Source organism: Scyliorhinus torazame, chromosome 21 (assembly GCF_047496885.1).
Source record: "Scyliorhinus torazame isolate Kashiwa2021f chromosome 21, sScyTor2.1, whole genome shotgun sequence".
Lineage (NCBI taxonomy): Eukaryota > Metazoa > Chordata > Chondrichthyes > Carcharhiniformes > Scyliorhinidae > Scyliorhinus > Scyliorhinus torazame.
The window spans coordinates 81,426,679-81,442,982 of NC_092727.1; positions in this window are offsets into that span (position 1 = coordinate 81,426,679).

A 16,304-nucleotide genomic window follows, 5' to 3' on the forward strand; every position below is an offset into this window, starting at 1 on the left:
CTGCACCTGACCCTGATCCCGGGTCACACACGGCACCTGTACCCAATTCCCAGTCGCACACGGCACCTGTACCCAATCCCCGGTCGCACACGGCACCTGTACCTGATCCCGGGTCACACACGGCACCTGTACCCGATCCCCAATTGCACACAGCACCTGTACCCGATCCCGGGTCACACACGGCACCTGTACCCGATCCCCAGTTGCACACGGCACCTGTACCCGATTCCGGGTCACACACGGCACCTGTACCCGATCCCCAGTCGCACACTGCACCTGTACCTGATCCCGGGTCACACATGGCACCTGTACCCGATTCCGGGTCACAGACTGCACCTGTACCTGATCCCCAGTTGCACACGGCACCTGTACCCGATTCCGGGTCACACACGGCACCTGTACCCGATTCCGGGTCACACATGGCACCTGTACCCGATCCCCAGTCGCACACGGCACCTGTACCCAATCCCCGGTCGCACATGGCACCTGTACCCGATTCCGGGTCACACACGGCACCTGTACCCGATCCTCAGTCGCACATGGCACCTGCACCCGATTCCGGGTTACACACGGCACCTGTACCCGATCCCCAGTCGCACACGGCACCTGTACCCGATCCCCAGTCGCACATGGCACCTGTACCCGATTCCGGGTCACACACCGCACCTGTACCCGACCCCAAGTCGCACACGGCACCTGTACCCGATCCCCAGTCGCACACGGCACCTGTACCCGATCCCGGGTCACACACGGCACCTGTACCCGATCCCGAGTCGCACACGGCACCTGTACCCGATTCTGGGTCACACACGGCACCTGTACCCGATCCCCAGTCGCACACGGCACCTGTACCTGATCCCGGGTCACACACGGCACCTGTACCCGATCCCCAGTCGCACACGGCACCAGTACCCAATCCCGGGTCACACACGACACCTGTACCCGATCCACAGTCTCACACGGCACCTGTACCCGGTTCCGGCTCACACACGGCACCTGTGCCCAATCCCCAGTCGCACAAGGCACCTGTACCCGATCCCCAGTCGCACACGGCACCTGTACCTGATCCCGGGTCACACACGGCACCTGTACACGATTCCGGGTACACACGGCACCTGTACCCGATCCCCAGTCGCCCACTTCACCTGTATCTGATCCCGGGTCACACACTGCACCTGTACCTGATCCCGTGTCACACACGGCACCTGTACCCAATCCCCAGTCGCACACGGCACCTGTACCCAATCCCCGGTTGCACACGGCACCTGTACGTGATCCCGGGTCACACACGGCACCTGTACCCAATCCCCAGTTGCACACAGCACCTGTACCCGATCCCGGGTCACACACGGCACCTGTACCCGATCCCCAGTTGCACACGGCACCTGTACCCGATTCCGGGTCACACACGGCACCTGTACCCGATCCCCAGTCGCACACTGCACCTGTACCTGATCCCGGGTCACACATGGCACCTGTACCCGATTCCGGGTCACAGACTGCAACTGTACCCGATCCCCAGTTGCACACGGCACCTGGACCCAATCCCCAGTCGCACACGGCACCTATACCCGATTCCGGGTCACACACGGCACCTGTACCCAATCCACAGTCGCACACGGCACCTGTACCCAATCCCCAGTCGCACACGGCACCTGTACCCGATCCCCAGTCGCACATGGCACCTGTACCCGATTCCGGGTCACACACGGCACCTGTACCCGACCCCAAGTCGCACACAGCACCTGTACCCGATCCCCAGTCGCACACGGCACCTGTACCCGATTCCCGGTCACACACTGCACCTGTACCCGACCCCCAGTCGCACACGGCACCTGTACCCGATCCCCAGTCGCACACGGCACCTGTACCCGATCCCGGGTCACACACGGCACCTGTACCCGATCCCCAGTCGCACACTGCACCTGTACCCGATTCCGGGTCACAGACGGCACCTGTGCCCAATCCCCAGTCACACACGGCACCTGTACCCGATCCCCAGTCGCACACTGCACCTGTACCCGATTCCGGGTCACACACTGCACCTGTACCTGATCCCAGGTCACACACTGCACCTGTACCCGATCCCCAGTCGCACACGGCACCTGTACCTGATCCCGGGTCACACACGACACCTGTACCCGATCCCCAGTCGCACACGGCAGCTGTACCCGATCCCGGGTCACACACTGCACCTGTACCTGATCCCGGCTCACACACTGCACCTGTACCTGATCCTGGGTCACACACGGCACCTGTACCCGATCCCCAGTTGCACACGGCACCTGTACCCAATCCCCGGTCGCACACGGCACCTGTACCCGATTCCGGGTCACACACGGCACCAGTACCAGATCCCCAGTCGCACACGGCACCTGTACCCGATCCCGGGCCACACACTGCACCTGTACACGATCCCCAGTCGCACACGGCACCTGTACCCGATTCCGGGTCACACACGGCACCTGTACCCGATCCCCAGTAGCACACGGCACCTGTACCCAATCCCCAGTCGCACATGGCACCTGTACCCAATTCCGGGTCACACACGGCACCTGTACCCGATCCCCAGTCGCACACGGCACCTGTACCCCATTCCGGGTCACAGACGGCACCTGTACCCAATCCCCAGTCGCACACGACACCTGTACCCGATTGCGGGCCACAGACGGCACCTGTACCCGATTCCGGGTCACACACTGCACCTGTACCTGATCCCGGGTCACACACTGCACCTGTACCCGATCCCCAGTCGCACACGGCACCTGTACCTGATCCCGGGTCACACACGCCACCTGTACCCGATCCCGAGTCGCACACGGCACCTGTACCCGATTCTGGGTCACACACTGCACCTGTACCCGATCCCCAGTCGCACACGGCACCTGTACCTGATCCCGGGTCACACACGGCACCTGTACCCGATCCCCAGTCGCACACGGCACCAGTACCCAATCCCGGGTCACACACGGCACCTGTACCCGATCCCCAGTCGCACACGGCACCTGTACCCCATTCCGGGTCACAGACGGCACCTGTACCCAATCCCCAGTCGCACACGACACCTGTACCCGATTGCGGGCCACAGACGGCACCTGTACCCGATTCCGGGTCACACACTGCACCTGTACCTGATCCCGGGTCACACACTGCACCTGTACCCGATCCCCAGTCGCACACGGCACCTGTACCTGATCCCGGGTCACACACGCCACCTGTACCCGATCCCGAGTCGCACACGGCACCTGTACCCGATTCTGGGTCACACACTGCACCTGTACCCGATCCCCAGTCGCACACGGCACCTGTACCTGATCCCGGGTCACACACGGCACCTGTACCCGATCCCCAGTCGCACACGGCACCAGTACCCAATCCCGGGTCACACACGACACCTGTACCCGATCCACAGTCTCATACGGCACCTGTACCCGGTTCCGGCTCACACACGGCACCTGTGCCCAATCCCCAGTCGCACACGGCACCTGTACCTGATCCCGGGTCACACACGGCACCTGTACCCGATTCCGGGTCACACACGGCACCTGTACCCGATCCCCAGTCGCACACTGCACCTGACCCTGATCCCGGGTCACACACGGCACCTGTACCCAATTCCCAGTCGCACACGGCACCTGTACCCAATCCCCGGTCGCACACGGCACCTGTACCTGATCCCGGGTCACACACGGCACCTGTACCCGATCCCCAGTTGCACACAGCACCTGTACCCGATCCCGGGTCACACACGGCACCTGTACCCGATCCCCAGTTGCACACGGCACCTGTACCCGATTCCGGGTCACACACGGCACCTGTACCCGATCCCCAGTCGCACACTGCACCTGTACCTGATCCCGGGTCACACATGGCACCTGTACCCGATTCCGGGTCACAGACTGCACCTGTACCTGATCCCCAGTTGCACACGGCACCTGTACCCGATTCCGGGTCACACACGGCACCTGTACCCGATTCCGGGTCACACATGGCACCTGTACCCGATCCCCAGTCGCACACGGCACCTGTACCCAATCCCCGGTCGCACATGGCACCTGTACCCGATTCCGGGTCACACACGGCACCTGTACCCGATCCTCAGTCGCACATGGCACCTGCACCCGATTCCGGGTTACACACGGCACCTGTACCCGATCCCCAGTCGCACACGGCACCTGTACCCGATCCCCAGTCGCACATGGCACCTGTACCCGATTCCGGGTCACACACCGCACCTGTACCCGACCCCAAGTCGCACACGGCACCTGTACCCGATCCCCAGTCGCACACGGCACCTGTACCCGATCCCGGGTCACACACGGCACCTGTACCCGATCCCGAGTCGCACACGGCACCTGTACCCGATTCTGGGTCACACACGGCACCTGTACCCGATCCCCAGTCGCACACGGCACCTGTACCTGATCCCGGGTCACACACGGCACCTGTACCCGATCCCCAGTCGCACACGGCACCAGTACCCAATCCCGGGTCACACACGACACCTGTACCCGATCCACAGTCTCACACGGCACCTGTACCCGGTTCCGGCTCACACACGGCACCTGTGCCCAATCCCCAGTCGCACAAGGCACCTGTACCCGATCCCCAGTCGCACACGGCACCTGTACCTGATCCCGGGTCACACACGGCACCTGTACACGATTCCGGGTCACACACGGCACCTGTACCCGATCCCCAGTCGCCCACTTCACCTGTATCTGATCCCGGGTCACACACTGCACCTGTACCTGATCCCGTGTCACACACGGCACCTGTACCCAATCCCCAGTCGCACACGGCACCTGTACCCAATCCCCGGTTGCACACGGCACCTGTACGTGATCCCGGGTCACACACGGCACCTGTACCCAATCCCCAGTTGCACACAGCACCTGTACCCGATCCCGGGTCACACACGGCACCTGTACCCGATCCCCAGTTGCACACGGCACCTGTACCCGATTCCGGGTCACACACGGCACCTGTACCCGATCCCCAGTCGCACACTGCACCTGTACCTGATCCCGGGTCACACATGGCACCTGTACCCGATTCCGGGTCACAGACTGCAACTGTACCCGATCCCCAGTTGCACACGGCACCTGGACCCAATCCCCAGTCGCACACGGCACCTATACCCGATTCCGGGTCACACACGGCACCTGTACCCAATCCACAGTCGCACACGGCACCTGTACCCAATCCCCAGTCGCACACGGCACCTGTACCCGATCCCCAGTCGCACATGGCACCTGTACCCGATTCCGGGTCACACACGGCACCTGTACCCGACCCCAAGTCGCACACAGCACCTGTACCCGATCCCCAGTCGCACACGGCACCTGTACCCGATTCCCGGTCACACACTGCACCTGTACCCGACCCCCAGTCGCACACGGCACCTGTACCCGATCCCCAGTCGCACACGGCACCTGTACCCGATCCCGGGTCACACACGGCACCTGTACCCGATCCCCAGTCGCACACTGCACCTGTACCCGATTCCGGGTCACAGACGGCACCTGTGCCCAATCCCCAGTCACACACGGCACCTGTACCCGATCCCCAGTCGCACACTGCACCTGTACCCGATTCCGGGTCACACACTGCACCTGTACCTGATCCCAGGTCACACACTGCACCTGTACCCGATCCCCAGTCGCACACGGCACCTGTACCTGATCCCGGGTCACACACGACACCTGTACCCGATCCCCAGTCGCACACGGCAGCTGTACCCGATCCCGGGTCACACACTGCACCTGTACCTGATCCCGGCTCACACACTGCACCTGTACCTGATCCTGGGTCACACACGGCACCTGTACCCGATCCCCAGTTGCACACGGCACCTGTACCCAATCCCCGGTCGCACACGGCACCTGTACCCGATTCCGGGTCACACACGGCACCAGTACCAGATCCCCAGTCGCACACGGCACCTGTACCCGATCCCGGGCCACACACTGCACCTGTACACGATCCCCAGTCGCACACGGCACCTGTACCCGATTCCGGGTCACACACGGCACCTGTACCCGATCCCCAGTAGCACACGGCACCTGTACCCAATCCCCAGTCGCACATGGCACCTGTACCCAATTCCGGGTCACACACGGCACCTGTACCCGATCCCCAGTCGCACACGGCACCTGTACCCCATTCCGGGTCACAGACGGCACCTGTACCCAATCCCCAGTCGCACACGACACCTGTACCCGATTGCGGGCCACAGACGGCACCTGTACCCGATTCCGGGTCACACACTGCACCTGTACCTGATCCCGGGTCACACACTGCACCTGTACCCGATCCCCAGTCGCACACGGCACCTGTACCTGATCCCGGGTCACACACGCCACCTGTACCCGATCCCGAGTCGCACACGGCACCTGTACCCGATTCTGGGTCACACACTGCACCTGTACCCGATCCCCAGTCGCACACGGCACCTGTACCTGATCCCGGGTCACACACGGCACCTGTACCCGATCCCCAGTCGCACACGGCACCAGTACCCAATCCCGGGTCACACACGACACCTGTACCCGATCCACAGTCTCATACGGCACCTGTACCCGGTTCCGGCTCACACACGGCACCTGTGCCCAATCCCCAGTCGCACACGGCACCTGTACCTGATCCCGGGTCACACACGGCACCTGTACCCGATTCCGGGTCACACACGGCACCTGTACCCGATCCCCAGTCGCACACTGCACCTGACCCTGATCCCGGGTCACACACGGCACCTGTACCCAATTCCCAGTCGCACACGGCACCTGTACCCAATCCCCGGTCGCACACGGCACCTGTACCTGATCCCGGGTCACACACGGCACCTGTACCCGATCCCCAGTTGCACACAGCACCTGTACCCGATCCCGGGTCACACACGGCACCTGTACCCGATCCCCAGTTGCACACGGCACCTGTACCCGATTCCGGGTCACACACGGCACCTGTACCCGATCCCCAGTCGCACACTGCACCTGTACCTGATCCCGGGTCACACATGGCACCTGTACCCGATTCCGGGTCACAGACTGCACCTGTACCTGATCCCCAGTTGCACACGGCACCTGTACCCGATTCCGGGTCACACACGGCACCTGTACCCGATTCCGGGTCACACATGGCACCTGTACCCGATCCCCAGTCGCACACGGCACCTGTACCCAATCCCCGGTCGCACATGGCACCTGTACCCGATTCCGGGTCACACACGGCACCTGTACCCGATCCTCAGTCGCACATGGCACCTGCACCCGATTCCGGGTTACACACGGCACCTGTACCCGATCCCCAGTCGCACACGGCACCTGTACCCGATCCCCAGTCGCACATGGCACCTGTACCCGATTCCGGGTCACACACCGCACCTGTACCCGACCCCCAGTCGCACACGGCACCTGTACCCGATCCCCAGTCACACACGGCACCTGTACCCGATTCCGGGTCACACACTGCACCTGTCCCCGACCCCCACTCGCACATGGCACCTGTACCCGATCCCCAGTCGAACACGGCACCTGTACCCGATCCCGGGTCACACACGGCACCTGTACCCGATCCCCAGTCACACACTGCACCTGTACCCGATTCCGGGTCACACACGGCACCTGTGCCCAATCCCCAGTCGCACACGGCACCTGTACCCGATTCCGGGTCACACACGGCACCTGTACCCGATCCCCAGTCGCACACTGCACCTGTACCTGATCCCGGGTCACACACGACACCTGTACCCGATCCCCAGTCGCACACGGCACCTGTACCCGATTCCGGCTCACACACGGCACCTGTGCCCAATCCCCAGTCGCACACGGCACCTGTACCCGATCCCCAGTCGCACACTGCACCTGTACCCGATTCCGGGTCACACACTGCACCTGTACCTGATCCCGGGTCACACACTGCACCTGTACCTGATCCCGGGTCACACACTGCACCTGTACCCGATCCCCAGTCGCACACGGCACCTGTACCTGATCCCGGGTCACACACGACACCTGTACCCGATCCCCAGTCGCACACGGCAGCTGTACCCGATCCCGGGTCACACACTGCACCTGTTCCTGATCACGGGTCACACACTGCACCTGTACCTGAACACGGGTCACACACGGCACCTGTAACCGATCCCCAGTCGCACACGGCACCTGTACCCAATCCCCGGTCGCACACGGCACCTGTACCCGATTCCGGGTCACACACGGCACCAGTACCCGATCCCCAGTCGCACACGGCACCTGTACCCGATCCCGGGTAACACACGGCACCTGTACCCGATCCCCAGTCGCACATGGCACCTGTACCCGATCCTCAGTCGCACACTGCACCTGTTCCTGATCCCGGGTCACACACGGCACCTGTACCCGATTCCGGGTCACACACTGCACCTGTACCCGATCCCCAGTCGCACACGGCACCTGTATCCGATCCCGGGTCACACACTGCACCTGTACACGATCCCCAGTCGCACACGGCACCTGTACCCGATTCCAGGTCACACACGGCACCTGTACCCGATCCCCAGTAGCACACGGCACCTGTACTCAATGCCCAGTCGCACATGGCACCTGTACCCGATTCCGGGTCACACACGGCACCTGTACCCGATCCCCAGTCGCACACGGCACCTGTACACGATCCCCAGTCGCACACGGCACCTCTACCCGACCCCCAGTCACACACGGCACCTGTACCCGATCCCCAGTCGCACACGGCCCCTGTACACGATCCCCAGTCTCACACGGCACCTGTACCCGATCCCCAGTCGCACACGGCACCTGTACCCGATCCCGGGTCATACATGGGGCCTGGACACAATACTGGGTCTCGCGCCATACCTAATACTTTGTCTCACACAGCACATGTACAAAATACTGGGTTTCACATGCTGTACCCGATATATGGTAGCACAGTGGGTAGCACTGTTGCTTCATAGCTCCAGGGTCCCAGGTTCAATTCCCGGTAATGTCTGTGCGGCGTCTGCACATTCTCCCCGTGTCTGTGTGGGTTTCCTCCGGGTGCTCTGGTTTCCTTCCACAAGTCCCGGAGAACGTGTTGATAGGTAATTCTGAATTCTCCCTCGCGTACCCAAACAGGCAGCTGAATGTGGCGACTAGGGGCTTTTCACAATAACTTCATTGCAGTGTTAATGTAAGCCTACTCGTGACAATAAAGGTTATTATTATTATACTGGGTTTCACAGTGCTTGTACCCGATGCTGGGTTTCACAGTGCCTGTACCCAATACTGAATTTTACACAGTGCCTGTACCCAATACAAGGTTTCACAGTGCCTGTACCCACGATTGGGTTTCACACAGTGTCTGTACCCGATACTAGGTTTCGTAAAGATCCTGTACCCGACACTGAGTTTCACAGTGCCTGTACCTGATACTCAGTTTCACAGTGCCTGTACCCGATACTGAGTTTCACAGTGCCTGTACCCGATACTGAGTTTCACAGTGCCTGTACCCAATACTGAGTTTCACAGTGCCTGTACCCGATACTGAGTTCACAGTGCCTGTACCCGACACTGGGTTTCACAGTGCCTGTACCCGATACTGAGGTTCACAGTACCTGTACCCGATACTGAGTTTCACAGTACCTGTACCCGATACTGAGTTTCACAGTGTCTGTACCCGATATTGGTTTCACGGTGCCTGTACCCGATACTGAGTTTCACAGTGCCTGTACCCGATACTGAGTTTCACAGTGTCTGTACCCGATACTGAGTTTCACAGTGCCTGTACCCGATACTGAGTTTCACAGTGCCTGTACCCGATACTGAGGTTCACAGTACCTGTACCCGATACTGAGTTTCACAGTACCTGTACCCGATACTGAGTTTCACAGTGTCTGTACCCAATATTGGTTTCACACAGTGCCTGTACCCGATATTGGGTTTCACAGGGTGCCTGTACCCGATATTGGGTTTCACATGGTGCCTGTACCCAATATTGGGTTTCACACAGTCCCTGTACCCAATATTGGGTTTCACACAGTCCCTGTACCCAATATTGGGTTTCACAGTGCCTGTACCCAATATTGGGTTTCATAGTGCCTGTACCTCATACTGGATTTCACAGTGCCTGTGCCCGACACTGAGTTTCACAGTGACTGTACCCGATATTGGGTTTCACACAGTGCTTGTACCTGGTACTGGGTCTTAAACAGTGCCGGATGTTAAACACTCCACTACTGTTAAATATATCTCTGACTCCATGCTTAATGTTAAGCTATCATTTGGGGTGACATCATGAACAATAATATCAGCTCAAGTAGAATTATTGGGAAACTGGCAACTGTGATAGACACCTAACTCTGAGATGTTTGAGTATTTTACAAGATAGAACTGGTTGAAGGAGTTAAAGATGTTTGCCTTCTGTAACTCAGTGCAAGAGTGTCAACTGAGGACTGACCTGTGAATTCAGCAATGAACCAGGATGATGACGGACAGTGGCTAACTTTACAATCCTCAATAATTGATGTTTTTAATCCCCAAAAGAAAGAGAAATTCTTCTCCAGTCAGGTCTTAACCAGACTGAGCTTTCATCTCAGAGGGTGATAAACAGTCTGAGAGAGGAACCCTCAGGCTGCAAACCTGCTAATGCAAATGGAAAGAATTTTCTTCAACTCTGAACTAAAGACTTTCATTTAAAGGTGAACTTCCTTCTCTGAGGAACTGAGTGCAAACCCATCTCTTTCCATTAAGTGTTACAGTGTGAAAGGCTGCAGGCCAATTGGTTCTGATCCAAGTGCTTTTGTGGTATTGAGCAGAGTTGAAGGAATATCCAAATGTATCTTACTTGTACCTAACATAGCACAAAAAGCACTTTAATTCACCTTTCCTTGGATTGCCACCTTGCCGTGGTGAAAAGGCTTCACCGTTCCGTTGATCCCAAGAGCAATGCCATCGGGAGTCAAGCTCCTGGCAGGGTCACCCATGACGGTAAGGTACGAGGGGAGGAAGCAGACAAAGTGCAATACAAAACAAGTCCTTAACGGCGGTGGTACCAACAGTGTCGACTGTGGATGAAGGATGCAGCAGTAGGGAGATCCACGTCATCGAGATTCCCTCGCCACTGGAACTGGACCTACCCTCTGTCAAGAGCCATGTGTCTGCTGATGTGCAATGGCATACCTATGTTAAAAGATGTCCCGCATCAGTCGTCTGCCTCGGGGGAACCAGCACACCCTGTACTAACATTAATGTCCTGGAAGGAGCCAAGGGCACCGGCATCAGGGCCACGATCATCCAAAACCAACTCCGCTGGGCCGGCCATGTGCTGACGATATAAGAGTCCTGACTGCCAAAGTTCTTTGCCCAGCTCAAGGAAGGCTTTCCAACTAGAAGAGTATAAAGGAAGTGCTTCAAAGACACTCTGAAAGCTTAGCTCAAGAAAGGCAACATAGATGACAATGCCTGAGAGACCCTTGCTCAGAGGAGACCTACATGGAGAAACGTCCTGATTGAAGGGACACAATTCTTTGAGGACACCCGGAGGCAAGAGCAGGCCGTCAGCGACTGATCACCGAAGAAGAAGCTGCCTTTAACTCATTATATACAATGTACTGCTCCAGTACATGGGAACATAGAGTATATGTGCCTTGTTATATAGAGTGTACATTCTAAAGCACCAGCTTATTCAATGGTATCCCTCTTATCTACAAATCCAAACCTCACTCCAGGATCTAATTTTACCATCTAGGTTGAACCTTCAATGTAGTTTCCAGGCAGAGCAGCACTGAATGTGCTGATCTGTTAGTCTGCAGCCCTATCTGAGCGCTCAAGTGGATGTACAAGCTCCTGAGGCACTATTTGAAGATAAGAAGAGGAGTTGTCCTAGACTACTTCTTCATAGGCAGCCGCTTGGAGTCGAGGATGATTTGATTCCACACTAAAACTGAGTTCTCAGGTGACTGAGGAGGCCAATGTGCTACCTACATTCTCTGTCTCAGGTGTGGCAGACGGTGGTTGAAGGAGCGGGTGGGTGGCATGCCTGGGTTCCCATGTGCTCCTTTCGCTGTCAATGCTTTGCTCTCGGTGTTGAAACTCAAGGCGTTCAATTCCTTCCCAGATGCTTCTCCTACACTTCAGGCCATCTTGGGACAGAGATTCCCAGGAGTCGGTGGGGATGTTGCAGTTTTTCAGGGAGGTTTTGAGAGTGTCCTTGAAGTGATTCCTCTGTCCTCCTGGGGCTCGCTTACCGTGTTAAAGCTCCGAGTAGAGCGCTTGTTTCGGGAGTCTGTCAGGCATGTGGTCGGTCCAGCGGAGCTGATCAAGCGAGGTTAATGCTTCAATGCTCGGAATGTTTGCTGGGTGAAAACACTGACATCAATGCGCCTATCCCGCCAATGGATCTGCAGATCATGTGGAGGTAGCACTGATGCTACTTCTCAGGGTTTTGAGGTGCTGCTGTACATAGTTCACGGGTCTGCGCCATACAGGAGGGTGGGTATCACTATTGGTCTGTAGACCATGAGCTTGATGCCGGGTCTGAAGTCATGGTCTTCAAACACAGTCTTCCTCAGGCGATCGAAGTCTACGCAGGCGCATTGAAGTCTATGTTGAACCTCGTCGTCGAGGTCTGCCCTTGTTGACATTATTTATACTTCAACCACTACCACTAAAATACGATGGACCTGTTACTCGGTTTAATGCTCATGGTTGGATTTTGCGTGTATACGTTGCTGCTGCGCTTGCCTGGACAACAACAGCGATTACACCTTCACAGATAATTAATTGGCAAAAAAGTACTTTGGGACATTATTATGGTAAATTCAAAATATAGGACCTGATTGACGAACAGCGAAAATGGATTGTTTTATATTCTGGATTTCTTACTCTGTTCACTTGGTGCATTTTTATCTGAGATAATGAGTGGTTACAGAGCTGTTGCTGTTTTGCCATTCTTTCTATGGAACACTCCTCTGTATATTTACAAAGTGACTTGCTTTTATAAAGTGCCTTTCATGTCCTCTGGGAACCTGAAAGAATCTTACAGTCAGTTAAGTAAGTTTGGTACTATCACTTTGTAATACAGCCAATGAGCACAGAACAAGACCCAGAAAATAAATGGTTAAGCAATTAGAACATAGAACATTACAGCGCAGTACAGGCCCTTCGGCCTTCGATGCTGCGCCGGTGTAGATAGCCTGGGTCACATTGTGATCCAAAAAGACGAGGTGTTGGGTGTCTTAAAAAATATTAAGGTAGATAAGTCCCCAGGGCCGGATGGGATCTACCCCAGAATACTGAAGGAGGCTGGAGAGGAAATTGCTGAGGCCTTGACAGAAATCTTTGGATCCTCGCTGTCTTCAGGGGATGTCCCGGAGGACTGGAGAATAGCCAATGTTGTTCCTCTGTTTAAGAAGGGTGGCAGGGATAATCCCGGGAACTACAGGCCGGTGAGCCTTACTTCAGTGGTAGGGAAATTACTGGAGAGAATTCTTCGAGACAGGATCTACTCCCATTTGGAAGCAAATGGACGTATTAGTGAGAGGCAGCACGGTTTTGTGAAGGGGAGGTCGTGTCTCACTAACTTGATCGAGTTTTTCGAGGAGGTCACTAAGATGATTGATGCAGGTAGGGCAGTAGATGTTGTCTATATGGACTTCAGTAAGGCCTTTGACAAGGTCCCTCATGGTAGACTAGTACAAAAGGTGAAGTCACACGGGATCAGGGGTGAACTGGCAAGGTGGATACAGAACTGGCTAGGCCATAGAAGGCAGAGGGTAGCAATGGAGGGATGCTTTTCTAATTGGAGGGCTGTGACCAGTGGTGTTCCACAGGGATCAGTGCTGGGACCTTTGCTCTTTGTAGTATATATAAATGATTTGGAGGAAAATGTAACTGGTCTGATTAGTAAGTTTGCAGACGACACAAAGGTTGGTGGAATTGCGGATAGCGATGAGGACTGTCTGAGGATACAGCAGGATTTAGATTGTCTGGAGACTTGGGCGGAGAGATGGCAGATGGAGTTTAACCTGGACAAATGTGAGGTAATGCATTTTGGAAGGGCTAATGCAGGTAGGGAATATACAGTGAATGGTAGAACCCTCAAGAGTATTGAAAGTCAAAGAGATCTAGGAGTACAGGTCCACAGATCACTGAAAGGGGCTACACAGGTGGAGAAGGTAGTCAAGAAGGCATACGGCATGCTTGCCTTCATTGGCCGGGGCATTGAGTATAAGAATTGGCAAGTCATGTTGCAGCTGTATAGAACCTTAGTTAGGCCACACTTGGAGTATAGTGTTCAATTCTGGTCGCCACACTACCAGAAGGATGTGGAGGCTTTAGAGAGGGTGCAGAAGAGATTTACCAGAATGTTGCCTGGTATGGAGGGCATAAGCTATGAGGAGCGATTGAATAAACTCTGTTTGTTCTCACTGGAACGAAGGAGGTTGAGGGGCGACCTGATAGAGGTATACAAAATTATGAGGGGCATAGACAGAGTGGATAGTCAGAGGCTTTTCCCCAGGGTAGAGGGGTCAATTACTAGGGGGCATAGGTTTAAGGTGAGAGGGGCAAAGTTTAGAGTAGATGTACGAGGCAAGTTTTTTACGCAGAGGGTAGTGGGTGCCTGGAACTCACTACCGGAGGAGGTAGTGGAGGCAGGGACGATAGGGACATTTAAGGGGCATCTTGACAAATATATGAATAGGATGGGAATAGAAGGATACGGACCCAGGAAGTGTAGAAGATTGTAGTTTAGTCGGGCAGTATGGTCGGCACGGGCTTGGAGGGCCGAAGGGCCTGTTCCTGTGCTGTACATTTCTTTGTTCTTTGTTTGTTTGACCTGTGAAACCACTCTAAAGCCCATCTACACTATTCCCTTATCGTCCATATCTCTATCCAATGACCATTTCAATGCCCTTAGTGTTGGCGAGTCCACTACTGTTGCAGGCAGGGCATTCCATACCCTTACTACTCTCTGAGTGTGGCGCACAAAGACTCCGAGAGACGAATAGAGTGAAGTCGATGAGGCTTTATTAAGCGTGACTGTTCCCCCGCAGTTCAGTAGTAGACTGCCTGCGGGGGAGGACTCCTGGTACTTATACTCCGCCTTCAGGGCGGAGCTAGAGGTCAACGGCCAACCAGGACCCGGGATCTGTCAGCCAATGACATCACGGCTTCACAGTCCCACATGACCCCTAATGCATACTACCACATTCACCCCTTGTTAAAAATGAACCCGGCGGGGTGATGCTTCGCATGGTGGTAAGGGTTTACAAGGCTGGTCCTGGGAGGAAAATCTTCGCATGTTATTACAGTATGTACAAGGTTTTTTTTTTGTTTCGAACTATTTACAGTAATCGTCAGGAGAAAAAGACAAAATGTTCTCGTTAAAAGTCCACATATTGTAGTGTTAGATCGACGCCACGAGTCGGTCGGGCGGTCTGGTCGTCCGTGTCGATCGCCTCGGCCCCGGTGGTGGTGGTGGTGCTTGTTCCGGTGTTGTCGTCTCCGGGAGCCTTACGGTTTCAGCTTGGGCTTCACTCCTGGTCGGGCCTGGGAGGAGGACCGATCCTCCTGGGAAGGGGGCGGTCGCGGGGTGCGGCGGTGGCAGGAAGGGGGTGATTGGTGTCGGGGGGGTGTGTGTGTTGCCGGCGGGCGCCAGATCTCGCAGGGAGACCGTGTCCTGTCGGCCGTCGGGGTACTCCACGTAAGCGTACTGCGGGTTCGCGTGAAGGAGGTGAACCCTTTCGACCAACGGGTCCGACTTGTGCGCCCGCACATGTTTTCGGAGCAAGGTGGGTCCTGGGGCCGCCAGCCAGGTCGGCAGCGACGTTCCAGAGGAGGACTTCCTGGGGAAGACAAGGAGGCGCTCATGAGGCGTTTGGTTAGTGCTAGTACACAGTAGTGACCGGATGGAGTGGAGGGCGTCCGGGAGGACCTCCTGCCACCGTGAAACTGGGAGGTCCCTGGACCGTAGGGCCAGTAGGACGGTCTTCCAGACCGTGCCGTTCTCCCTCTCTACTTGCCCGTTCCCCCGGGGGTTGTAGCTGGTCGTCCTGCTCGAGGCTATACCGTTGCTGACCAGGAACTGGCGCAGCTCGTCACTCATGAAGGAGGACCCCCTGTCGCTGTGGACGTATGCGGGGCAATCGAACAGTGTGAATATGGTGTTCAGGGCTTTAATGACTGTAGCCGCGGTCATGTCAGAGCAGGGGATGGCGAATGGGAAGCGGGAGTACTCGTCCACCACATTAAGGAAGTATATGTTGCGGTCGGTGGAGGGGAGGGGTCCTTTGAAATCCAGACTAAGGCGTTCAAAGGGGCGGGAAG